The 25,917-nt window shown below is 43.3% G+C and overlaps 1 protein-coding gene across 1 annotated transcript in view; it reads left to right on the forward strand.

Annotated features, from left to right (window-relative positions):
* The first annotated feature begins 12,963 nt into the window (after positions 1-12,963).
* Shrm (shroom) overlaps positions 12,964-25,917 on the forward strand; it is a 96,291-nt gene continuing 83,337 nt past the window's right edge. The window contains exon 1 of the mRNA XM_026811548.1: positions 12,964-13,437. The gene's annotated coding sequence lies outside the window, so the exon portion shown is untranslated. The remainder of the gene's footprint in view (positions 13,438-25,917) is intronic.

The following is a 25,917-nucleotide window of genomic DNA, read 5'->3' on the forward strand; positions in this document are numbered from 1 at the left end:
AAAAGGGAGATGTCCAAGAGAAGCAGAAGTCGACGACGAAGCGGTGGAGGTGGAGGGCACCCGATGTGAGTCGAGTGCGTTGACCTTAGGATTCGATGCGCGTCCTTGAGGATACCAAGATGGCGGGTTTATGCAACCGGCCACAATGGTATCTGCTTCGAGCTTCGGAGCATCCTTCTCTCGCCCTATCTTTCTCTTTCTCTCTCTCTCTCGTTCGGTCGCGTTCTATTTGACGCACGACGATTCGACGCGGTTGCATTCTCGTGGATCTCCGCTGCACGCGTTTCTCCACAGTTAGCCTCCTCCTCTTCTATATATGAAGAGGCTTACTCTCGGGACAGACGCGTGTGCGGTGTGCACGCAGAACGTGCGTACGAGCAAACGTGCACCGACACGCGCTTAAGACGCGCCGTTAAAGCCAGTCAGTCCAGTTTCCATCGGGGCAGGCTGCGCGCGGACGAGCCGGGAATACGGCTTGGATTCGAAAGGAAATCAAATCCGAGGAAAGGCCAACGAACGGCCTGGGATGCACACCTCGCGCGACCTCTGCCACTGTTTCCACGCGCGTGTGACGCGAAATGGAGAAAAGCAGGTCTCCGCGAGACCGATTCATTCTCGATGGATTCCTAGAGCGTTCCGTGAAACCTGTACTCGTCAAACGCTCCGCGACACGTTCCATATCCCCTCTATACCAGTTCGCTTTTTTACCTTCCGCCTCTGATACCTTTCGTAGATGCTGTCGTTGCCTCGGAGCTGACGGTAGCCAGTAGGCAGTCACAACTGCCGTCTCTCTCTCCCGTTCCATTTCTATGACATTTTCTGAATTCTTTCAGCGACGACCATCGATAGCAGTCGAGATATTTTTACAGTGCATCCTCGGCTACGAGCCAATCATACGGTTCTTGTTATATGCAACGTTATGTATGCGACTATCAAACGTGTTCGATTTCGTTGCTTCGAACATAACCGGACGGTCGTACGTGGGCATCCCAGTGCACGACATGTTCGCCGGAGCAGCCAATAAATTTCGTCGCGGCCTGTCCGCCGGTCATAAAGATTCGGGAACTGGAACTGAGGAAATTGGTACGTCAGTGTCATCGGGACGTAAAAACTCGTTTTCTTGCCTACTGCTCGCCGAGGCATACATACGTACGTACATACATGCCTACGTACCTGCACATTATATGTATCGGTCTGGTAAAAAGCAGCGGGGATTCGATACTTGACAATCGAACCTTGGCCGCAACCGACGCGACGACCCTCTTCGACGTCGCTCCGCTGGTACACCGACCCGGACACGTGTGTGTTTCGCGTTCGTGAGGGGGAGTCGCGCCTGTTACCGTGCGCACACGGGTTCTGGCTCCGGCTCCATCGAGTACACGGTTACACCGGAACAGACAGCGTAGAGAGACACGTACACAGAAGGTATATACACGTACGCGACGCAACCAGGGATCCTTGATCCTACAGGAATGCAGTCTTGGCGGCCCACGCGGCCTCAAGTACCCTGGCTGTTCATCTTTCTCTCTCTTCTCCCTTCGGTTGCTCCGTTCCTCTCGTTCCTTTTTTCGTTTTCACGAGATCTAATCCCCGTAGGGCCACCTTCGTAAACCAGAGACCAGCGCTGCGCTACCCGAATGCAAACGCACGCACCTCCTCGTTATATTCTGCACGCTCCCTCCGACGAACGGTGAACTCATTGTTGCGAGATTATTAAGTCGCGCGCGGTCGTGGCGCGGCGAACGCTCTCGTTGCGGTTTCGTAAAATTTTCGTGTACGAACTACCAGGCGAGAGATGATAATCGGCGAACGGTCGACAGTGACCAAGACAAATCGCTGATACTACTGTTATGCCCGTATCGTCGGTGAAATCTGAACTCGGGAAATCGAACGCAGCTATTTATCAGCCGAACGCAGATTCATTTCTCGATTAAAATGAGGAAAGATCCTATACGATAAATCGTTCGAAGCGCAGAAATTCAACCGTGTCCGGTAAATCAAAGGAAACCGAATACGACCTTGCGCTGGGTGGCTCGTTCCCTGAAGTTTCTTCCGACCACATCTGTACATTTTCTCATGCGTACTGCGAGAACGAAAGATAGAAAGGGAAAGAGTATTTGCAGAATCATCAACCGACGCGTAAAGAAAATGCTAATACCCTTTATTCCAATTCAAGTGTTACACGGAATATGATTGTTCATCAAAGATTGCTTATCCACGTATCCTGATTAATTCACATACGGGGAGTTCCACTGTATTAAAGTAATACTTGACTTAAAACGAATGTTTTCCATCCTCGAATAAAACTTGCCCGCATCTGGAATTTTTCGCAACGTACCCTTATTAATTCCCGGTCGTTTAACGCCGTCCAGCGCTGGACTCGGGTTTCAGCCGTGGCTGTGTTCCTCGTCGCGTAATCGAACGAGCCGCGTCCCCTATAAATTAAACTTGTCATACATCAGCTCGGTGACCGTAGAGCCGAATGGAGTAAAGCACACGGTGAGATGAAATCGTAGCCATCGCGCGGCAGGATCCACCGGGGAAGGTGTCCGGTAGCTCGCAGCAGTTTAATCGACATCCCGCGAGGAGCTTTTCCTCAGCAACCTCTTCTTAACACGGCGCGAGGAGCTTAAACAAGCAACACCGTGGCGTATACGTACAGAGTGTATATACGTGCTCTTGGATTCGAGAGGGAAGATCATCTTCGATCGCCAAGGCCGACCGTGTGCAGCTCGAGGCTTTCTCGAGGCGGCGTCGATCCGGCCACGGACGGCGAATTCGTTCGACTGTTTTCTTCGTCCCGCAGCTGTTCGTCCCTTCTCGCGACTACTCACCTACCTTCAGAGATACCCGCACGTTTCCTATCCCTTTCGTCGTCGGCCTGCTCCGTCTCGAATTGCGTACGCCGGATTTCTCCTGCCTGTCCCTGAACTAGCCGAAACATGGCCGAGCCCAAGGAAAACCAAAGGATCGCGTTTAATTTGGTTCTCGAGAACCACGACCAAAAAGAGGTACGCTCAGCTTATCGAAATAAGAAAAATTTGTTAAACTCAGGAATTAAAATATATCGTAAATAGTAATTATACCACCTAGAAGTTTATCAGGAATATTTCTACTTTATATTACGACACAGTCTCTGTGATGCTTCCTCCGTCAGGCCAATTTCAAATTCGATGTGTCCTTCTCCGAGGATGAGATGGATGTATTGGGTGACTTCTTTCACGGGGAGGCGGACAGGGGAGAAGAGGAAGCTGAAGAGGCGGAGAAAGAAGTAGAAGAAACTAAATCGGACGTAGATGCGCTGTGGGACGTTATCACGAAACGGCGACCCGAAGATGAATATGACGATGAGTTTATATACGGCGAGGAGGAAGAAGCCGAAGAGGAAGAAGAGATCTCGACGGAGGTTCCTACCCCGGAAAAGTTGGAGGAGGAAGAACTAGTGGCGGAGGAACCCACGGTCCCCGAGATACCTGCAGAGGTGCGCATAAACCTGTCATTCTCTCTCGTTCTGCCCGTGGAATTGCTATTCCTCACGACCTTCGTGATACATTAAGATTCGAAGTCCCGGGCTTCTCGCCGTGTCTCTACCTTTAATCCGCATATTTGCACATAATGGCCGCGCGATCGGTGTACATTGTAAAATGTAGAGGATGTAAATAATAAAGAGGTTTCTGGTGTAACTTTCCGTTGTTTCTTTTTCTCCACTTTCTTCCTGCGTCAGATTATGGCCGAACGTGAAGCGCTCATCTCCAAGCTAACAGAGTTACTGAACGAGAAGGCCGAGTTGAAAAGGAAGAACAAGATTTTAGAACTTTGGGTCTTCCGTAATATAAAAAGGGTGAGATTAAAGTAGCTGAATTCAGGTCTTTTACGACTTGGTATAAACATAAATAAATTAAAGTCTATGAAACGAATCTATTGTCACTGGCTCTATTTGTCGAATGACTCTTGGGCGTTCACAAAGACTCAGCAAAGAATGATACCTGCGGACCCTACAAAAACCATTGAGCAAATGGAGGAACTGTACAAAGAAGTATTGAAGAACTACAAAGTGCAAGTCGATGATATACAAACTCAGCAGGCTGAGTTGACCTACGAGTTGAACAATTATTTCGAGAAGACTCAGTCGCTTCAAGCGGAGGACGATATGAGTTTCGGTCAGTTCCTCGAACGCGAACGAGAGGTGGGCACTGGTTTAATATTCGCGAAAACCGGCAAGAAGGTCTCGGACAAACTGATGAACAATCTACTACAACGTCAGGTGTCCCATTATTTACATTTCACTTTCGATTAAATAAATACAAACGGGAATTATTAATGTAATTTATACTCTGACGCGCCAGTAATTCTTAAACTGTACTGCGTCAGATTGCGCGGCGTAAAATTTTGACACGCGATCGTCACAAATACATAATGCTGCAACATCGTTTCGAAGATCTGAACATACGATTGAAAGAGGCGGAAACCTTGGGCGAGGGAATGACTACGATGGACTACGAAGCACTTCATATCGCCAACGTTGGTTACAGAGACAGAGTAGACGAGAGGGATCGGGAATTGGAGAAGCTTCGTATCAAGTACCTATTACGCCATAAGACTCTAAAACGAACGTGAAACTTCTGTAGAAAATTATCCAATTAGTAATCAAAGTTTGTTGTTTGATCATAAAAGACGAGTTTCTTGTTAGAATCGCGGAGACGGTGAACGGCGTCGCTCAGTACAAGGAGAAAGAGGTGTGCATAGTGGAAGACATAAAGCTGGAGCAAGCGAAGCTCGAAGAGTACAGCGAGGAGAACACTAAGATTCGAGAGTGTCTGAACAAAGCTCATGTCACGCTTAACGAGCTTCGGGATGTTATGAATGAGAAGAAGCAGGAGGCCGGACTATTAGTGGCTCAGTACGCTCCTCTCATTTATCTGTAGAATTAATATTTGAGCAACCGTCCGTCGTTTCGTTTTCAGACAAGAACTGATAGAGATGGAGAAGATAATGCGGTCGAGAGACGAGCTGAAAGAGAAGATCATCGAACTGGAACATAAAATTAAACTGTTCGGGCCAGCGAAACAGAAAATGAAAGAACGATACGAGTCGCAAATAAGCTTTTTTAATTAATTGAAATTATTGGGTGATCTCAAAAATAGTTTGGATTTTTATATAAAACGTAATTGTGGCTTGCAAAATGGAAATCCATGTTTGAGAAAAAGAAAAGATCTTCGCTGCGCGTAGAATTCGATCTGATCACGTGATATCTAACGTTGTACGCCCATGTACTAGTTACCAGCCGAGCAATTTATCACTGTTCGCGGTTGCGTTCGCGAGTGGGTACCTATTCGCGATTCTCTTTGAAATCGTATTAATTTGATCGGTCGTGTCAGCCCGCCCACAGGAGTTCCAGGATCGATCCGTCGACACGGCCGAGGCGTACGTATTAATCGAATCATCAAGGATATCTCGATGTATCGTTTTTCTATCTACGCAGCTACACGTTCTCCGATCGCGAACTGTATTAATTAATTATAGGATCGAATCAACGATTAAAAAATAAATTAAACAAAAACATACATCCGCATGCGAATTCAACGGAGATTTACTTTTCGTCTTATACGCGTCGCGATGTTTTCCTGTCGAGCTCACCATCAATCGATATCAGCTGATTTTACACTTCCTTCCGTGCTAATAAATTACGACGTGACTTATTAAAAATTCGTTACAGTGGTGGCCAAATTCGATATGCATTTCATTCGAACGCGATTACAATATATTTCAGAGGGAGCTGTCGCTATTATAGCACATCAACGATAGGTTCTGGTAAGTACTCATGCAGTTTATAGAAAATAACTTATGAAACTGAATATAATTACGCTAGAAAACGGCAACACGAGTCGAAAAGATTGGTCGTCACTAGAATATTAATCGCCTTCCTATAAACAGCAGTATCCCCTGTTCGCTTCGTTAATTAAACGATAATCCCCGAGACGTACTTACACGCTCCACGCCTTCGGTATTCCTTTTGGAGGAGTGTAAAACGATCGCGAAACGCGCACGCGAGTATTAAAATTCCAGACGGGTAACTAAAATAGAAATCAAACGTTCCGCGGATTAATCTAAAATTCATATTCCACGTTGGTCAATTTTCTGTATTCTCCGGTTTCCTTGACAACGCGAACCATATATCTTGGCGAGGCCCGTTCAAACTTCCAGGCGAAGGGAAACGGTTTCATAATCGCCATTACAACAACCAACGACGATGAGTTAGCGTTAGATTAGCAAAAGCGCTTCATTGTCAGCGTGTGGGCCGTTTCATTCATTCGTCCACCCACACCGCGCGAACCGCGATTACTTTAAAGGATTCCAAAGGTTATTCGCGCACGCTCACGCGTGCATCGAGCGCCTATTAATTTCGCATGGGCGTAGAACGTATGTACTTGCTTAGCCCGACCGAACAGATAAAATCACGCAAGGGTGGATCTCGCCTTACTCGCAGTCCCTCGGGCTATCAAATTGGGATTTCCCAACATTTTTCATATGTTTAACGAAGGTATAAAACATCTAAAAGATTGTTTCATATACCATAATCTCATTTTTATACTGTAAATAAAAAAGTACTGGTTTTGCATTGGATGGCATGATCAAAAGTGCAGGACGTCGAACGAAGGGCTCCCTCGTCCTTGGCTCCTTGTTCGCATGATTTCGGGCCAATTAGCACCTGCGTCGAAGCCATTAATTCTTTTTAGTAATTTGTCCGCAGCCGGAATTGATTTAAGACCGACGCGTGGATCGAGGGTAAGACGAATGGTTTGCCGTGTAGCACGAAAAGAGATGACGTGTCAATTAAGCTACCCTACAATCCGCCGCGCCGGAAAGTTATACAAACTCTTATTATACGTAAAAGAGGCAGGGATGCGAGGAGAGATAAATCACGATGAATCCCGATGCGATCGCGCCCGATCGGACGATTATTTATATCCGTCATTCTCGAATCGACGGCTCGTTGACCGGTAACCGTCGGATGTAACTTCGTTTAACCCCTTCATGCGTGCTTTCGTACATATTTCATACTGATCACGTATTTATGCGGGCATTAATAGAAATTAACATTTTGATTGGCTCCGCAAATTACACGGAAAACTGAAATATTACTCGTTGCCGATATTATTTTGCCGAGATGAATGATGGATAGATTTCCTTTAATGACAATCCTGTAATAAGATTTAACAGTACCAGCTTGTTTTATTGTGGATCGTCAAGGGTTAACGAGCGCAATAGCGTTTACGACGAACGCCTATTTTATTCACGCAGTGTTATGCTCGGGCCACCTGTGGTAATAAACGTTACGCCAACGCTCTTCACGACGCGTTTGCTAATTTTCCACCGGCAAGCTCGTCCCTCTCCTCACGAACCGTTAGGGGAATTCGTATTCAATCCCGACTACCTGCTAGCCCGACGCGATTCAGCCGATACGACAAGGAAATTCTTTTCCTCGTGCCTCCTTAAGGATTCCACTTTCGCACCGTCTCGCACAGGTACATACCTGGCCACCTTCGCGTCGACCGCACGGATCTTCCCAGAAATTCCATTGATTTTCCTCGAACCATGCGCAGTGACGCAAAGCTTCCTGACACGGCTTTCATTCCGTTTCTGTATATTCAGAGCTGTGGCACTTCCGCTATTGTTTTCACAACATTGATAGAGTACAGAAAAGTACTCCCTGAGATGTATAGCCAACGGTATGCGAAAACCAGAGAAATCCTGTTGTATATTGTGAGGACCTGAATTTACATTTAGTTAGCATAGCAAGGTTTTATGGTGTATAGACTTTCATCCCTTTAACGTAGAAAAGTCTACGACTTTTACAACGAACCCTTGGTTTAGGTAATAAACGAATAGAATAGATATATTGGGTTGGGTTCTAAGAAAGTAATTTCAGTTTTTCTAACGCTTCGTATTCGTGAACACCGCAATGACTCTCTTGTCAATACAACAGTATGGATGGTAAGTCTACAAATTTAATTACCCTCTTAATGAATGAATTCAGTAGAACCTTAACCAGTTAACTGTGTCGATCATTTTGCAAAATGCGCCTCAGTGTGTGTCGCGATAATCAAGCGATGACGGATATAGTCGTCAAACACAGAGTAAGTGGCGCTGTTGAAATATTGGGTCAAAAAGACGACTTTATTTTAGAAAATGAATGAATTTATTCACGGATATAGCGGGCATAACACAAAATTCTGCCATTCTTCCATGACGGATATAGTCGTCAAACACACTTAACTGGTTAAGAAATAAGTGTATACAAGAAAGGTTCCATGTATCTTTCTTCTAACTTTAGTATTTAACGAGTTAAGCATCATTAATAAGCACTTTATTCTATATCTGACAACTGCAGGTATGTACATATCTAATGTACAAATTATTAGAAATAGAAGTCAGAATCGTATAATAAAATCGATTCTTCTGGTAAAAAACTATTGAATGACGTTTATAATTATCATTCAGACTATTTCTCTGTTCTTGTTTGAAATAATTATACCTATGCTAATTCAACAGTTACATGACGAAGTGGGACAATCGATCTGTCATGATCGCTTTGTTATTCCCACAATGAGATTACGAAGGTTAATCATCAGGGTTAATCAAGTAACGAATAGAAATAAGAGCACAGTGATGTAAGTTTAACATTTTTTAAATTCTGATTGCTGCCAAAGAAACATAATCAATGTGTTATCTACATATTCTATATCATTGGGATATTTATTAATTAGACAACTATAGCAAACAATTTAATGGTTGTGTATTAATGAAATTTCGAACAACAGACAATCAAAACTTATTATAAATGTAAGAAATATAAATTATTGCGAATGGTAATACACTTTGTATCTGAGGTATAATAATCGGAACAGGAATGTTGAAGGATGTGGACAGAAGGGTAATACGTTTTTGCATGCGGTCCTAATTCGACGACCGGGAGGACTGCAGCGTGGCAATTACGCGAACGCGGAACCCTTCCGTAAAAGGGAAAACGCCCGTTAAGGAATCATGTCCATCGTCAAGGTCGACCGGTATCGGTATCCTACCGGCCCCTGCACCGTAGACTGCATAACGCGTTTCTATTACGCGGTCAATTGCAGCGATTGTTGCGTGTCTCTCGCAATCAGCTCGCACGCGTGCTTTCTCTTTCTTCTCTCTCTCTCTTGCTCGTGGTTCCATCTGCCTGCTCCTTACTCCACGCCCGAAAATTCACCTCGCGATAGAAAAATAGGGGTAAAACACACGAGTTAAGGATTTATTAATATTTAAAACGTGCTATAGCATTTGTGTGTTTCATGAAATTCAGGGAGAGTATGATTAATTTAATGCGGTTAGGTATAGAATGACCGGATGTCGTAATGTCGTCTATACCCGATGTCGCGTCACGACTGTGAAAAAGGTGACGTCGCGATTGGCAAATTGCGCGAATAAGATTGACGTGCAATGGGTGTCAAAATAACAATGGAAGTGTCGCGGAGATTAGACGGTGCGCTCGAAAGCGAAAGCGCGGCTACAGCCGGGAAACCATAATCCGAGTGATATGAACACAGATAAATCACGTGCCAACATTTTCTATAATTTGACCGATTCCGGTGTGCATCTAGCCCGTTAGCCAAATTGATACGAATTACGATCGTCTCGCGTGTCTCGTATAAATCACGGTTTAGAAATATCTGGCCTCGATTCACCAATATTATCTAACTGTTTCTTTTTTTTTTCAAACCTAAAATACATGGTATAGTTTGATTGAACGATGAGGTTGTTGCAACAATATAGAAAGTGGGAGCCAACTGAGAATTACGTTAGTTCGATTGAATGATAATTCACACTGTTCACTCTGCTTTCAATTTTGTTCAGACGAGATTGCTCAATGTGTCTCAAGCATTCAACCATCTTTGGTTAAATAAAATTTCAAAAACTGATTCGATTAGAAAGTATCGTTCATATTTAATTGCACGTCTCAAGTCAATTTAAGCACGTTTTTTATTCTATTCTACAGCTGTAAGTGAATTAACTCGTGGCTTCGAATATCTATTGAAAAAAGAATGTATCAATACATCCTTTTTTTCAATCTCATCTTAAACGCTGCGAAACGAGAAAGTTTTTTGTATTGATGATCCGGCCTGAATTCCTAGACGATACAATCCGAGGCTGAAAACAATTTTTAAGGAGGCTCGTTGCGCAATCAGAGAATAGAGGATTCCGAATTTAGCAATCGTTGGCCCATACAATCTGGTGATTAGAGTACAAAGGCGCCTTTTCCGTGGCGATTGCGTCACGCGAAAATAACATAATCACGGTGATTAACGAGAAAACTATGTCTCCGACGTGTTCTCCGCCGCGGTGCTTCCAATCAGAGCGGGGCACGTCGACGATCGGAAACAGGCAGCAGCCACGTGCGTGACACGTACCTATCGTGACAAACGTACAATGCGTGGAGAGATACACGGTGCGGCACGCTGCCGGAGCGATTTAAATACAGGTAGACAGTGGCACGAGTGCGTGTGCGTGCGCATACCTTCGCTTTCTTTCGCGGCTGCAGGCTGCGAATGGTGCAGCGGGCACAACAGTAGGCCATTAGAAAAGTGACAAAAATTGTTTTACGACCGAAATCGTACAATAACTTACTGTGAGTCACAAAAATAATTGGCCGTACCGAGTTGATACAACATTTCAATAGCACGTTCCATTTTAATTTTTTTAAAACCCAGCCAAACTCTATCACTGTCCTTCGAATAGAAATAATATATGTAAATATAATAAATGGAAAACGAACAACATCGCTGCGGTTATATTGTCACTATATTATATTTCAATTGACACCGTGACAGTAATTGCAATGGTACGTCAGAATATTCATATTGATCCGTGATTGATCCTCTTATAAAAACGTCTTGCACGCGGTGCGGCACGGTGGCATGCGTAACGGCGTGTGTGCAACTTGGAGCACGATCAATTTCCTTTTCTTTTTCCGAACTGACCAGGAGCTGCAGGAATGCCGAGCGTGTGGGAGTGCTCGGAAACTTTCTACCAAAAGTGAACGGGAATCGATCATTAATCTGATCGAAGTTATGTCGTATATATATCTTCTGGGGTTTGTTTGAAAAAAAGAGGGAAAGGAATTTCGCGAGAAATATCAAAAGTCCATTACCGTACCAGAATGTATGTACCTACACGTTCGTGTACGTGTTTCTCGAAAGTACAATGTCGCGAAATTCGCGACACATTGGTAAATGGCTCGGGGGATTCGTAAAGTCGGACGGGGCCGGGCCGAAACGCGCGTCATTATGTAAGTATCCTCGTAAATATGTAATAAACGCAATTGAATGCCGCGTTTTAGCCAGATTTTATGGCATCCGGTCGCCGCGTGGGTGAACCGAACCGAGAGAGAGAGGACGCGACGATTTTTATGGTATCGAGATATGTACATCTCTTTGTGGCAGGGCCACCGATGTCTCGGCGATAAACATCTCCGTGGGTCCGCCTGGTTTGTAATCCGTTATCATCGAATTTCGCTTCATCGTAGCTTTCGTGCGACTTCGCCGCGAGATACTGGCGACGAGGTGAAATTACGTATGAAACAACGTTTACGATGCGATTACGAGATTAGATTTAAATAATGCTCGTTAACGTACGTTTCAGAAATATTGTCGCCCACGTGGAACAATTCCGTACAAACAGGTACCCGCGTTAGAAGATTCATTAGAACGAGATAGCGCTTTCTACTATACGGAACGATATATTTATACATAGGTTGAGTTGATTTCCCTTAATCCTTTGAAATTTTGAAATTAACACTTTCTGGCGGCGAGACTGATTAAAAAGCGTGCCGCGTAATTTAAGCATCACTCTAATTGCAAGATCTCTCGCGCTAATGCGAATTCGACGCTAAGTCGCTTCATCTTCGTTGCGGGGATCCGATGTGATTAACGATAACATTCGATTTGACGGAAAAGAAATGTATCGTCTCGCGTGTACGCGATACGTCAGGAATTTTTTTTCCAGGCAAACCCTTCCCCGTCGTGGCTACCATGCCAGAGGTACCGGGTTTCGCCATTAAGCGGCTTCTGCTCTTATTTATCATCTTCAATTTCACATTCCTGGATATGCAAATGAGACACGCAGCGAAACAAACGCTACACGAAGAAAGAGATTCTGTCATCCTTTTTTCAAAAAAGAATCTGCTACATCCACTATTAATATACTTAATTAGTGGATTGGACGTTATTGCGGTAAAATATTGCTTTCTGTTAATTCGATTGCAAAATGGTCCTTCTTCGAATGTATCTAATGACTGTAACTCCATGACAGAAAATTCAAATCATTTTTGTACCACTAAGGTAAATCTCCAAATTCTGTTCACCTCGCAATTTTTACTCATAGGCGTATTTTCCTATAATTTTATGTTATTTTAAAATTATAAAAAAATAGTGAATAGAATTTGTGACGTGAACAAAAATTAGGATGTGTACATGAAATTCTAAAGTAAGAAGTTCATTTCTGGTTGCTATCACAACAAACTAGGATACCAACAATTGCGAACAAGAGAAGGAAGAAGGAGGGCAGGAAGGCTGGTATATAGGGAATAAAGAAACAGAAAGAAGGATAATAGACGTAGATTATAGCAGCCGGTGAGGGCCGCTCGGTGGACGGAAAGAAAGAAGCGGGGAAGAGCGGTCATTTGCCTTGGATCGCGTTCGAACCGGCAAATCCAAAGCCCAATCCCGAGAGCTCGAGAGCGAGCCCCGATCCCGATTCTGATCCCGATCCCGCTTGATTTCCGTTCGCGCGCATTCCATCGTCGCCGGTTCGGCGGCGATCGGTCGGCTTCGTGGCAGCTCGGCCGGGTTCGCTGCCGCTCGGTTCCTCTGCTCGGCGGCGATCTCAGGCTCGCGCGACTTCGGCTACAGTCGTGCATCGGTGCTCGCGCGGAGTGGATTGTTTTGGTCCGTGGGTCGTTCCACAATCTCGGAATGACGGTGTCCTTTACGCCGTCGTCACGAGACGCTACGAAGGACGCTTGCTCCTCGCGTATTGACGTTTCACCTGGCCGTGCGACCGCGTCACTGTGAACCCACCCGCACGTTATTAGTCCCACCCCGGCAGCGAGAAAGAATTTCACACGTGGTCCGCGGTAGAGGCAGGAGGATTGAAACCGGCGCGTTAACGTGCTGTGTGCCGTGGCGTGTATCAGTGGATGTGCTCGTTCGGTCTCTGTTCTTCCCACGGTATCACGGATCGTCTGTACCCTCTCTGCCGTCTGTGTACTCGCTGCGAATACCCAGCGACCGGTCGTCATCCTGGATAACGCTTTGTCCGCTGGAACCAGGCCCGCGCGTAGCAACCGCGAGGAAGGCCAGCCGACGCTGAATCAACAGGTGGGAATCCGCGAACTTACAGGTACTGTCTCAATTTTTCTACGTCTCGCCGTCCCATCTCCAGCAGCTGTCAGTCCGCTGGCAGTTGCCGCGGAATACGTACCGCGATCCCTTCGAATTCCTCGACACAACGGCTCCGAAACGTTCCAAGCTACTCCGACTTGCGAGCCGTGGTCGTTTCCTGCGGATCCGAGCAGACCTCCACGCCGCGTTTAATCGTGCACCTGCCTGTTAGGCTCTCGTTCCTTCGTGCACACTGTACACTCTCCGGTTTTCTTTTCGAAACCGTGAACCATCCGGAGACTCTCCATGTGAATAGAAATTACACAGTTCTTACATAACACGAGCGTAATCCTTGCATCGATCTCACCGTTCGCATAATTAAAAGAAGAGTCAGTGAACGCGTGTTACGTTAGTCTTAAAAATATCTCTGGTTTCACGCAATACCGTTTTTTAATCCTTATCTGTCAATCAAGATTCAAAAACTGTTATTCTGAATAAACTTTTCTATTCACTCGGTAATTATTATTAAGTAAAAAAGATTACGAAATTTTTACGTGATTTTTAATGTCTGTCTAAAATTTATCTATATTTATTGTTGATCTCTACCTGCCTTTTAAATTTGGTACAGAAGGGACAGAAATCGAGTGAAAACGTGACTAGTAAATCGGGCAACGTGTTTACAACTGGGTGCGATTTCAATCCGAAAAAAGGAAGCAAATCTTCGCGAATTTTAACGGGACACGTCTCTTTTTTTTTTACTAGGGCTAGTGAGAGATAACGATCCTTACCGGATCTGCGGTAGCTATTCGTGTGTTGCTCGCGAGACCGCGATTCAGCAGTAACCATAAGTACGTACTCTGCGTACCGGCAGAAACGAGCTCGCAACGGGATATCGCAGCACGAGATGCGCGCATCTCCGATTCGATTGTACATTACCGAGCAAAAGCTTGCATTTCGATATCAATCCAAAACTATTTTATCATTAAAAATAATGAAATGTTTCAAAGATAAAATTCATCTAATTTTATAGATTATTAAATGAAACGTTTTCTGAGGTAATTTAATTTTTTACATCGTTCTCTTCCTTATAATAATTGATGATTTCATGCTTGCACAATCGTACTGTTTTAGGAACACTTAATATCAATTTAGTTTGATGATTCTATGACACGGATAGAATTTCTTCATCTTCAAATGTAGGCAACACAGTGAGAATTAATTTTAATTAATAATTATTTCCTCATTTAACCTTCGCGCTCTGACAATATTGATAAGCCATATTTCAATGTGGTAATTGTATATTGTACTTACGAGTGAGCTCTGCAGTTGAGTGCTCGTAATTATGAATAATATGTGCGTGTTCACAATTAACGGCACGCTAAACATTCTCAGAGTTTTTCTCACACGCAGACCTCTACTATTTTCCTCATTGTTCCTCACTTAACGTTGTTTTCTATCGAGAAAGGAAGATCGCGTGTTTTTTGTTTACTTACCTCGTTTCTACCTTCTTGTTTGCTGACTAGTATCGTGCAATAAATAAGAGTTAAAAGTACACTTCGAAGTAAGATTTTTTGCTGAACAGGTATTCCACTCATGTTTGATATAAGGAAAACAAATTGTACAGCAATTTAATAATTTTATTATTAACTAACATTTTACAGAAATATTAAGTGAATTTCACTTTTATATTCATATTCTTGGTTCTGAGTCTTACTGTATGCGGCTAACGAAAGGCATTGACCACTGAAACGTTCTGAAAATGTCTGTGAGTGGTTAGCTTACTGGAATATCTCGTGTTTGAACAGTGAGTCAAACGAGACGCATAAAGGAAGGAATTTGCGTCCGATGCAGGTTTCTTACTTTTATTAAACGCACAGCTTGTACGTTTAATAAATGAAACACATCTAAGAAATCTAAACACAAATAAAATGAATCATATCGAAATTTTCTTCCTTTCTCGTCTCTTCAACGTGTAGCACAAAAAGAATATATTTCAATCAGATATTTGGATTACATAATTCATAGACACTGTGAACCAATTTCCCAATGAAAAGCTCATTTCAGTGTTACATCGCGTCGACCTTGGCATCGGCTCGATATACTGTCTCGAGAGCCTTGACCTTTTCGTCAGTAAATCCGTGGGCTGCTTCTTCTTCGCGTTGTCGAAGGTTAACGTCACATCCTACTCCAGTCTTCCTACCAGAAATGATTTGTTTCCAACCTATTTGTAATTAAAATATATGTAAAGTACCTGACACCTGTATCAAAAATATGGAGGCAAGAAAGCCAGTCTCAGGTTTTTGTATATGGAAAGACTGTACTTGTTGAATACTGATCGTTGTGGCACGTAGTTGTGTACAACGTGTACTATCTAGCGCGCTACGCGAATTCTAATTGAATCGAGCTCCACTGTATGGCAATCGCAATGGAAACAGACGATGTTCGAATCGAAGGTCTCGAGATGCTAAGAGAGATTGGCTAACATGACTCAATGTAATTTTCATAGTCCTGATATATGCAGTTCTTTGTTGAAACTGTGTTATTAAATTAATATTCAAATTATTCTTCAATCGTATAAAAACGTAACATTTGTTTAAAAATTATTATAGAACTATAAAAGTATTGAAAATAAAGCGTAATGTATCAATTATATTTTTATGTATGTAGCTATGATATGAAACAGATGGATAGTTATTCAGTTTCCTGTAATAAAGAGTTTCACTTGTATTCGCACAGCCTTGCCTCGGCTTCCTAAATAGAAAGAAACTATCAAAATGTAAACAACGCGCACGCACGTACACATTTATTGCCAGCCCGAAAGAGCTCGACTTTATCGAGTATTTAGATCGTAACACGTAGCGTAGTTTTTCTTACTATGACGTGTCGAGTTACAGTGATTCCTCAATGAACCGAGGTCTCGTACTTTTCTGGGAAGCATTGTTCTCAGAATTAGCATTGCTCAATGGAAGCACGTTCTTGCTCGCGATCAAATTTCGTCCGCCGCGAATGGGACTCTTTTCAGATTCTTCTTAATAGATATGAAATAGTATAATTGTTGGTATATCAATGACAAGTTACACAATATCAGATGCCTTTCACTTTCTATTTTAGATATATCTTGATCACACGAATTTTCCACGGCAAATGATAGAAACCAGATTGCTGGGATATAAATTACGGTAGCGTTAGATTCAATTATTGCGTTACGTGTTTTTGTTTTCGATCGCGGGAGTTCGGTTAGAGTAATTGCAAAACACGTGTTGTAATAGCTGACGGGCTTTTAAAAATGTTAGTATTCCTTTCTTTCCTTTTGAAAGCAGAGAAAATATTGATACAGTAATTACGAAACGACGATGTATGAAAAGACAATCATCTTTATGTTACAATGGTTGAAATCAAATAGAAAATGTGTACAATGAGTAATAGATTATAAACGTCTTACTGTAATAAATACATTTCTTTTTTTCCTCTTCACGTGACTTTTTCTACGTTCCGTCGCCTGAGGTAGCGCCGCTGGTCAATTAATAACTAAAAGTTACCACATTGTATGATTTAATAGCGAAACAAATAAACGTACGTAATAGTTGCTAATAAGTTACTGTAATTACCACACGAGTTGCATGGGGTTTCAGCTGCATGCCTCGTAGTGTATCGCATTCAATCCTGCTTAATTATTCAAATAATATTTATTATGCAAGCTTGGCAGTAACTACGTGATTTATCAATGAATGTGAGAATATTGATGCAATCTCGTCTAGTCGGATGTCGGTCAGGGTTCCGAGACGGGTGCGAGAATCCGATAAAAATCTGATAGATAAAACGAGGCTCCGGATTTCAATGGCACTGAACGTTCATACCGGTCGTTTCATTTGGTATAAAAATTGGCAATCTCGAACGACCTATTGCCTCACGTTAAATAGGGCGAGTCCGTTTCACTAGATGGAATGGTATCACCTCGTAAAGAGCACGTATCGCTCACAATAGCATTGCGCGGGAGTGCTCCGTCCCTGTTTCTTTCTCGCGGATCACATGCGAACCAGGCACGGTAGGCAGTCGTGTTCGCGGTAAATATAGGTTTCTGGCTCCGTTGCTCGCGCGGCTCTTCTCACTGCGGCGATCGCCGTTCGATCGAGGATCCAGTATGACTGGAACGCGTTCTAGTTTTCCCACGAAGTTAGAGACAGGGATTCTGGGTCATTCGTACGAATTCGAGGCTCGGAATTTCACTGGCGAGCTCCTCTAATTTTAGAGGTCATTACGGTATATTCCGTGCGAAGGGAAGAGGAGCAGAGCTCGTTCTCCGCCGCACGGATAATTCATATTAGTATCAAACAGGGGAGGAGAATTATGTAGCATGACGAATGGCTGGGTCATTAGTGACTTGCTAATCTAGGAACTACTATACGAGGGCAATGATTTTTCTGCTCCGAGCAAACGCTTTGAACGCTGCGAACGGTTTGAAACGATCGTAGGTACAGCGATAACGCGAGTCGCATCTGCGCCTCGGTTCCCGTGGCTGGCACCGTAAATTGCCCCCGCGGTAGAAACAATAATAATCGGAGCGTTACTTCTCCGCCGGACTTGTGCATGTGCTATAACCGACGTTCAGGGAATCGGGCGTCGGGTTTTAGTATCTCGTTCGATGTACCGCTCGAAGCGAGCAATTAGAGAATCGCGTTTACGGCCGATTCGAGAGAGCGCACGCGGGACCAGAGGGGAACCGATGCACTTAATGCACCGATGTTTACATCTAATGTCTAAGCTATCTAGCCCGCGAGGAAGTATCTAAAGTGCAGAGGAGTAGCGGAATCTAGCGCGGTAATGTAGATCAGTTTTTCTATTTTCAACCAAGTGATTCTTGACAATTAGGAATTATTATTACTTGTCATGATTTGTTCTTCAACGTGTAACGATTAGTTTTCTATTCTATCAATCGTATGTCATAAATCACGTGGAACAAATGATCTTGCAATTAGTAGCGATTCTCGCGGAAATCGGACAATCCATTAGGTTCGATAAAGAGCTGTTGCAGGAAAACTACGTAGACGAGGCAAGACAGGGTTGGAGATATCTCGCGACGCGAAACCGCGGAACGATGATATCTGAAGCGGTGATCTGCGATTTACTCGGTCGACGACGGTCTATCTCGATGAGCGCATCTCGGGCATTTCTCTCCCCCGTGGTTGTTTCTCTATCCTCTATCCGGTCGGCCTCCTACCGCTTCGCACGTCTGGGCTGGTTGTTGTAGGTTAAAGCAGCGGATGCTCGCCGGACGACGAAACCGGATGTCCTTCGCTTTCAGAAAAAGAGAGATTAAACGGCGAGTAATGTAGGATAACGAAGGGAACCGGCGAGAGGAGGGAGGAGGGGTGGTAGGAGGAAGGGAAGCCGGTGAATACCGCGGAAAGGAAGGGAAAAAAAATCGAGCGAGCCAATAAGTTTCGCATTAATATTCCTGTTGGCAGGCAATAGCCATTCAACCGGCGACTATCCGGAGCAACTATAATCGACGATTGAACCGTAATCTTGAGAAATCGATAGGGACGCGGGCAGGGCCGAGCGAGAGAGGAGAACGAAGGATGCGCGAAAGGGATTGTGCTCGGGACCCGCGAGCTCTACGTATCGCTTGTGCGTTCCGGTATTATGTACAAGTTTATTGCACGGTATTGGCGATTCGTGATAAACGGCCCGGTAAACGTCGGGAATGCATTGATACCGGACTGTCATTACTGTTTATGCAGCGGGATACTCTCTTGATATCGGCGCATCTTAACCTACTTCGCGTACCACTCGGAACTATGTAAAACATGTTGGAATTAAGCTCGCGATCTTATACTCGGACATTTTACGACCGCGACCGATTTTTTCACATAAGTAAATAACTGAGGGTGTATTACATACGATCGCTACTGCTAAGGATTCTCGCTCAATAAACTAATTCTTTTTTTAATAATCGTGTAATTTAGATGTTAGCAAAATGTTAGCAAAATGTTAGCAATGCAAATTTCGATTTTGATGATTTATGTATCCGGTAACAATTTTCATATTAAACGTCAAACGTTCTGTTATCACATTAGTAGGCTTTCTTCAGTAATTTAGCGTGACATTGCGCGATTAGATTAACTCGTGTTATCAGGGGAAACCTTGAATCTTACACAGTTAAATTTCTAGTTCTTCAGCGTTGTTACTATTATTTTATTAAATTTACAGTACGAGAAGTATTAAGGAATAATTAATTTAGAAATTGTTGACAAAGTAATTGCTGTCTTCGCTCATATGTTCGAGCAATAACATTATCATTTGACTATACGAAGACGATTTTCCATTTATAACATCGTGCAGGATTTTTCTTAACGCGACGGCCAAGAGTTATTGTACTCTTCACGTACACGCGAACTCTTTGGTGCGAAGAGGCAATTCGTGCCGCGACCTCGAGTCATTCGCGACAATGAGCGATTCTGCAAATGTCGATGACACGCGAGTACAAAGCGAATCGGTCATTGTGCAAGCGGTTCGTCTCGCGAACTGCGAACGACCCTTGGGAAATCGCGTCGGCTCTGACCTAAGCAACATTTCTAGGTAACGGTCCGCGGAATGAACCTGAACCAATCCGGTTATCCACATCTTCATCCTTGACTCTTCTTTTTTTTTTTCTTCGTTCTTCGAAAGGGTTTTCTCACAATGCGCGAAAGTCAAGTGAAGTGACAAGGAGAACTGGGTGGACACGCACGGATTCGTGCAAATGCAAAGAAGATAAGTTATCTCCGGTTGGAACGCGGACAAAGGGAACCGTCCCTGGCAACAATAGCGAGAATTTTTCTCTCCGCTCGGGTTAAATATTGTCCTTTCTATACTCAATACGTTATCTGCTCATTTCCATATGATAGGTCAATGATAAGGTTTAAAAACGTTCACCGTCATGTATCCTTACGTGCGCATACGTGTACACTCCTTTTTATAAGTCATGAACAGGTCAACAAAAAGTTCAATTGATTAAGATGAGAAAATAATTTCAATTCATTTATTAGGGTAGTTACGGAATCGTTCTTAATCAAGCAGCACACGATTATTGATCTGATATCTTATGTGAAGTCTATCAACAATTTTCTCTTGAAACACGACTAGCAACTTATGAGCATGAGTGTACGTGCAACCGCGACACGGTGAGTCCGGTTCCTTTCTTTTCGCGTTAGTATTCGCGCTCGAGCAAGCTCGGCCCGCGTCTCGGTAGAAAATCAAACTTTATCGAAGGCGGTGATCTCGAAAAATTATGGGAGTCGTTGGGTAAAATAAAGCCGCCGCGGCGTATCGCCTCGTACGGAATCTCATTGCCGATCCACGTAACCGACGTTTTAACCGGGCAATCGGCTGACAATAAAAGTAAACAGAGGAGTATTTTAGATAGAAGGGAAAAATGAATATCGAGTAATGAACAATCCGGTATTTCAGCGGCCGCGCAACATAGTTTACGCGCATTTATTACTATTACGACTTAGATACTCGCGACACTTTGAGTCCGTCTTCCTTTCGTATCCCATCGGAGTTATTCGCGATGCGTCCCGCGGCTTTGATTATCAGAATGCCGCGCGAGGAGATTGCATCGAGTCGCTTTTATTCGTCAATCATATTGCATTAGGCATGTCGCCGATTGCGCAACGAGAATAAAATATTCCTCGTTTCCTCCTTGGAGATAACAGTCGCTGCCACTAATGATAGATTACCGCGGATCGCGAAAATTATTACATATTACTCGCATTTGTCTTTTATTGGATAATACATGATCAGGCAAAATGTTATCTCTATGTTTTCATAAATGAGCAAAGATATCTTAAATGTCATCTGAATTATGATTCTGCTGTGCATTAATACAATCGTAATTTAGATGACATTTGAAATATCCATTCAATTAATTGCCTAATTGCACTGGAATTTAAGGTCACGTATAATTGTTTAGATACTTGATAAGAATTTTCTTTACTATTACTCTTTTCATTTGAAACTCGAACAGTTTGCAAAATGATCATTTTGGTTACATATTTATAGACAGGACTATATTCGTCGATATCGATCATCGTTTGATCAGGTCGTTGCACGGAAAAGTGGATGCCACTTTTCTCAACGGGAGATAAGATTTCCGGTATTCGCGATATATACACGATGTAAAATTGCGCCTCTCTGTGGCTGCTTTTATCTAGTAGCAGAGATTACATACCCTCTCGATTTCTTCTCGTTTGCTCGTGGTTTACGCGGAGGTACTAGGTGGGTTCGCGGTCTCGATGGGAAAGCGACGATGCGTGGACGCCGCTACTCCGATTCCGATATCCGGAGCGAATATAATGCCATTATTACTTTAATTAGCGATCGCTTCTGACTACGCGACTGCGGGATGCGCCCAACCGTGCCGTTGTTCCACGCGTCCGATACACGGAACAATGATAACGGTTAACTAGCTCAGAGCCTGCCTGCCTGCCTGCCTGCCTGCATTGAATCGCTTTTAGCCATTCAGTTTCTGTTAAATCGATAGTGATTATCCTGCTACTCATGGAATTCCTGTTCTTATTAATATACTTTAGTATATCTAGTCGACCACGATGAAAAGTCTACTTATCTCTCGGACGGTGTATTAGCTTTTATCGAGCAATAACTTAATTAAATTATAATTCAGTTTTATTTGTTATATTTATTTCTTAATTTTTCAAATTTATTTCTTCTAACTCAATTATATATATGACGTTTAACGTTCTAATTAGTGGAGTACATATATCACGTCTATTACTTAGTTTCACATAATTTATATTGTGGGATAGAGGGTGTTCATTCATCTAGTTTATCGTTTCATTAGATTTACCTATTAACAAATTGTTCATGTTAGTCTCCTAGAGAAAATGTTGTTTATTATAAAAAAGAGAATCGTTGTCGTGAAACGTTGAGAGTCGTCAAATGTCGAATTCAGTAATGAAATGTACTGCGGTGAGTCGAGTCGTAGTCGTGTCGTTAGCGTTGAAATATAATATCGCGTCGGAATACGTTTAAAGTGCAAGAATACGAATTATCGAAACATTACAACACTTAAAATTAGTATTTATAATAGTTACGGTTAGTTACGGTTCATAAAATCTATTTCAATTGTATACCCGTTCCCAAATAAAATCCCACAATATTGAAAAGATATTCACTTAATTCTCCAATCAATGACTGGATGAAACATGTTCTGCAACGAATACTTTGTCTAACGACGAAACACATTTTATACGGAACGTTCAAACCGTGCTGTGTTCTATCAGAGTAAAAACGTCGGAATCCCCGAGAAAGCTTGTACAAATTCATTAAGGGGGATTCTGTGAAATCGGTTGCAGCGGTTTTCTTCGTGAAAATGTTCGTCACGCTTCATCTCACCCGTGGGATCGATTCGGATGCTTTGCTTTTTGAAACCTCCCAACGCGACAACCATTCAACGACTTTCGTAGCTAATTATAGAAACCGTTATCGAGATTTTTCCTATTAATCGTGAAATCGTTTGTCTTACTAAACAGATATTGAATTGTATTCACGAGAATAATTTTTATACACTTCTATAAAGAAGACGTCGATGCTTTATCTCATTAATTTTAATTAACGTCGAACGATTGATGAGGTGCGATTCATTAATTATCTGATATTTTCTCGAGTGCCAACCTAGGTGCTGAGGTGTGGCTTTAAGACGATAAAACAACGACACAATAAAATCGTAAAACAAAGCTGCTAAATTTGTCGTGGATTTCTCGCAGCGCACGTTCTCATATTATAACTCGGTGCGCTAGTCCGACCGTGCGCCGTTTAACCTGACATTCAGGGAATTGTCTGTCGCAAGTGAGCTCGGTTTGCGCAACCGGCCAGTAAACAACGCGGTCTGTACAAACGTATAGCTCATTTGTTTTAATCTAATGATAATAATTAAAAATCAGCTTCATCCGCTGATGGGACAGGATAGTGATCGACGTTTGCTATAAGGAAGAGTTAATATTGTAAGACATGAATGCTTGCGGAGTCGACTTCAACATCGTGACTGGTATAAAAGGAAAGAAAAGGAAGGGAAGGAGCGACTGTAAAGGAAGAGAATTCGCTGGCCGCCGGTACGAATTTGGCGTTCGAACGTGTCGTGATTGCTAAAGGTTTACCGGTCTGTTGCGTACTGCTCGGTGAAGACGATTTCCATTGCCATTGTTGGTATATTATACATACATGCTATCTGTAGAACGTTTATAAAGATCATGTTACATGTTATGTCTGCAATTTAGTATTCCACGATTTATATGATAAAAATCAAGGCGAAAAAATAATTGTCAATTGGTTACGTAAAATTGGCATGGTACTCCGTTCGCTGAATGTACTCTCGGTATTATGTTATTGACAATGAGCTAAATAACTCACATCTCGACTGGAAGCTGCCAGTTAATACAGAGCCGAGCGAACCCGTTGAAGGAAATTCCTAGAATGCATTTCCTCGGATAACGATGAACTCCTGACATGTTGCAACCAACCGGCAGCTACTGCAAACAGTCACCGCTAGTGCGGTCGCACGCCGGCATCAAACAGATTCGCCCGATCTCATTATTGTCTCCGGCGACGCGTTGGTTAACGGTACACATAGAGAATGATGCGAGGCATCCTCATCCAGGGCTGACACAATCAGGTCGCCGCGAGCAAGGATTCTATCGCGTGTCCCTCCGGTCCGGTTCCCCGGCGCGTGGATTTCACGTAGCTCTTCTCCGTAGGTGGTTCCAGCACCGGTCCTTTTTTCGCGTCCGCGTGAAATCGTATCGCGACTATGGTTGTCATCTCGCGTTACGTCGGACACGAGGCAGAAAATGCTTCTATCCGAGCTCGCGCCACACACATCGCGCTCCTCCGAACAGATAGGACTGCATTCCTCATGGGATAGGGTGAAACGCGGTTTTATTTTACGCCGTCGTAAACGGGAAATTTGTATCGGCCGTAATGGACGAAGCTGCATCGGCAAAGTTTTGAATCCTGACACGGGGTTTACCGAGCATATCCGTTTCTTTCAATCGGTAGCTGAGCTCTATTTGCTGATTCAGGCAGGATACAGTTTATTCTTTCATTGAACAAAAATATTCAAAGGTTTATGTCATCTTCGAATGAATGTTCTTTCTTACGATTCTTATATTGGGTAGTTTATATTCTGATGATTCGTGGAAATGGTTACACTTTCTTGACAGAATCCCGGTTTCGCGGATAGGTTTACGTGCATAATTAGAGCGACCGATCGAGATGAAAGTCGATCGTCCAGTTCCAGTTGGATCTGATCTACATGCAACTAATTTACCTGACAGACGCACGTTGAACGAGGACTCGGGGACCGTGTAAATTGATTTAAACTTCTCGTACACTGGAAAACAGTCAATCGGATGTTCTCCTTCGTCCTTAATTACCGGTTGTCTATACTTGCGTCTTTTTATGTGCCGACTATTAAACACAGGATAAAAAAAATACATCTTGAATTGGAAATAGTAACTTCAACTAAGTACATTCTAAAACTCCTCTTTTCCTAAACCAGATTTCCAAGTGGAGAAGAATTGCTTGTATAAATATTGTTCCCTATTATTATTATTATGTATTATTCTATTATAATTATCATGCTTTTAATGATTATTCCTGGTAACTCGCTTATACGTAAATGAATGGTTACATTCATAAGACGATAAGTGCGGAAACCGTAGAGATTTCATAATGCGGTTCCATTGTCTCGACGAATTGAGAAAAAAAAGATCGGGCGGGTGATCGATACCCATCGTGGCTTAATTAGCATCGACCCGACGTCGGAGGCCCCATTATCCGCCAGTTATGTAAATGATCGCGGGCGCTCGGATTAATGTCCTCATTGTGCGCCGATAAATTTCGCCGTTGCTTTGAAGTTTCGCGTCCATATCGTAATTGATGTAATACGCTTCCCGGTAAAGGGTTACACCAGGCGATACCACAGTCGCTGGATCCGTTCCCAATCGCTCGGTAGGTGAGTGGCAAAATCCGGTGTGTCGGTGTGCGTCGTTAACGCGGTTAGAACCATTTAGCACTGTCATGCCACCGGCTCCAGAAGACGTACCTTATTCCTACGCGCGTTTCGTTGCTATCGTAACTTTCTCCCGTAACGACTCGGCTCTTGGCAGCGTAGCGATACGCAAGTAACCGCGGCTTCGCGATTATATGTACCACGGGGCTGACATTTGGAATGCTAATGTCGATTAGTAGGATCGATAAGTATCGGCCACGGACCCACGGCGCGGGAGTAGATCGTACGTGTGCTGGTAAATACCCACGCAGTTGATTATGGTTGAGCATTTGTATGTGTAACGAGGCTTAACCTTTCGTCTATGATCTGCAATTTGCCGACGAGTCAGTCGCGTTTTGTACAGCATCACTTCACGCAGGAATTTTTGTTCCATTCGATGGTATCAATCGTTCGCTTTTATTCGTCATGTAGATAAAAATGATTCTTTTA

The sequence above is a fragment of the Ceratina calcarata genome, unplaced genomic scaffold (genome assembly GCF_001652005.2).
Source record: "Ceratina calcarata isolate Rehan_Ccalc_2016 unplaced genomic scaffold, ASM165200v1 scaffold226, whole genome shotgun sequence".
NCBI lineage: Eukaryota > Metazoa > Arthropoda > Insecta > Hymenoptera > Apidae > Ceratina > Ceratina calcarata.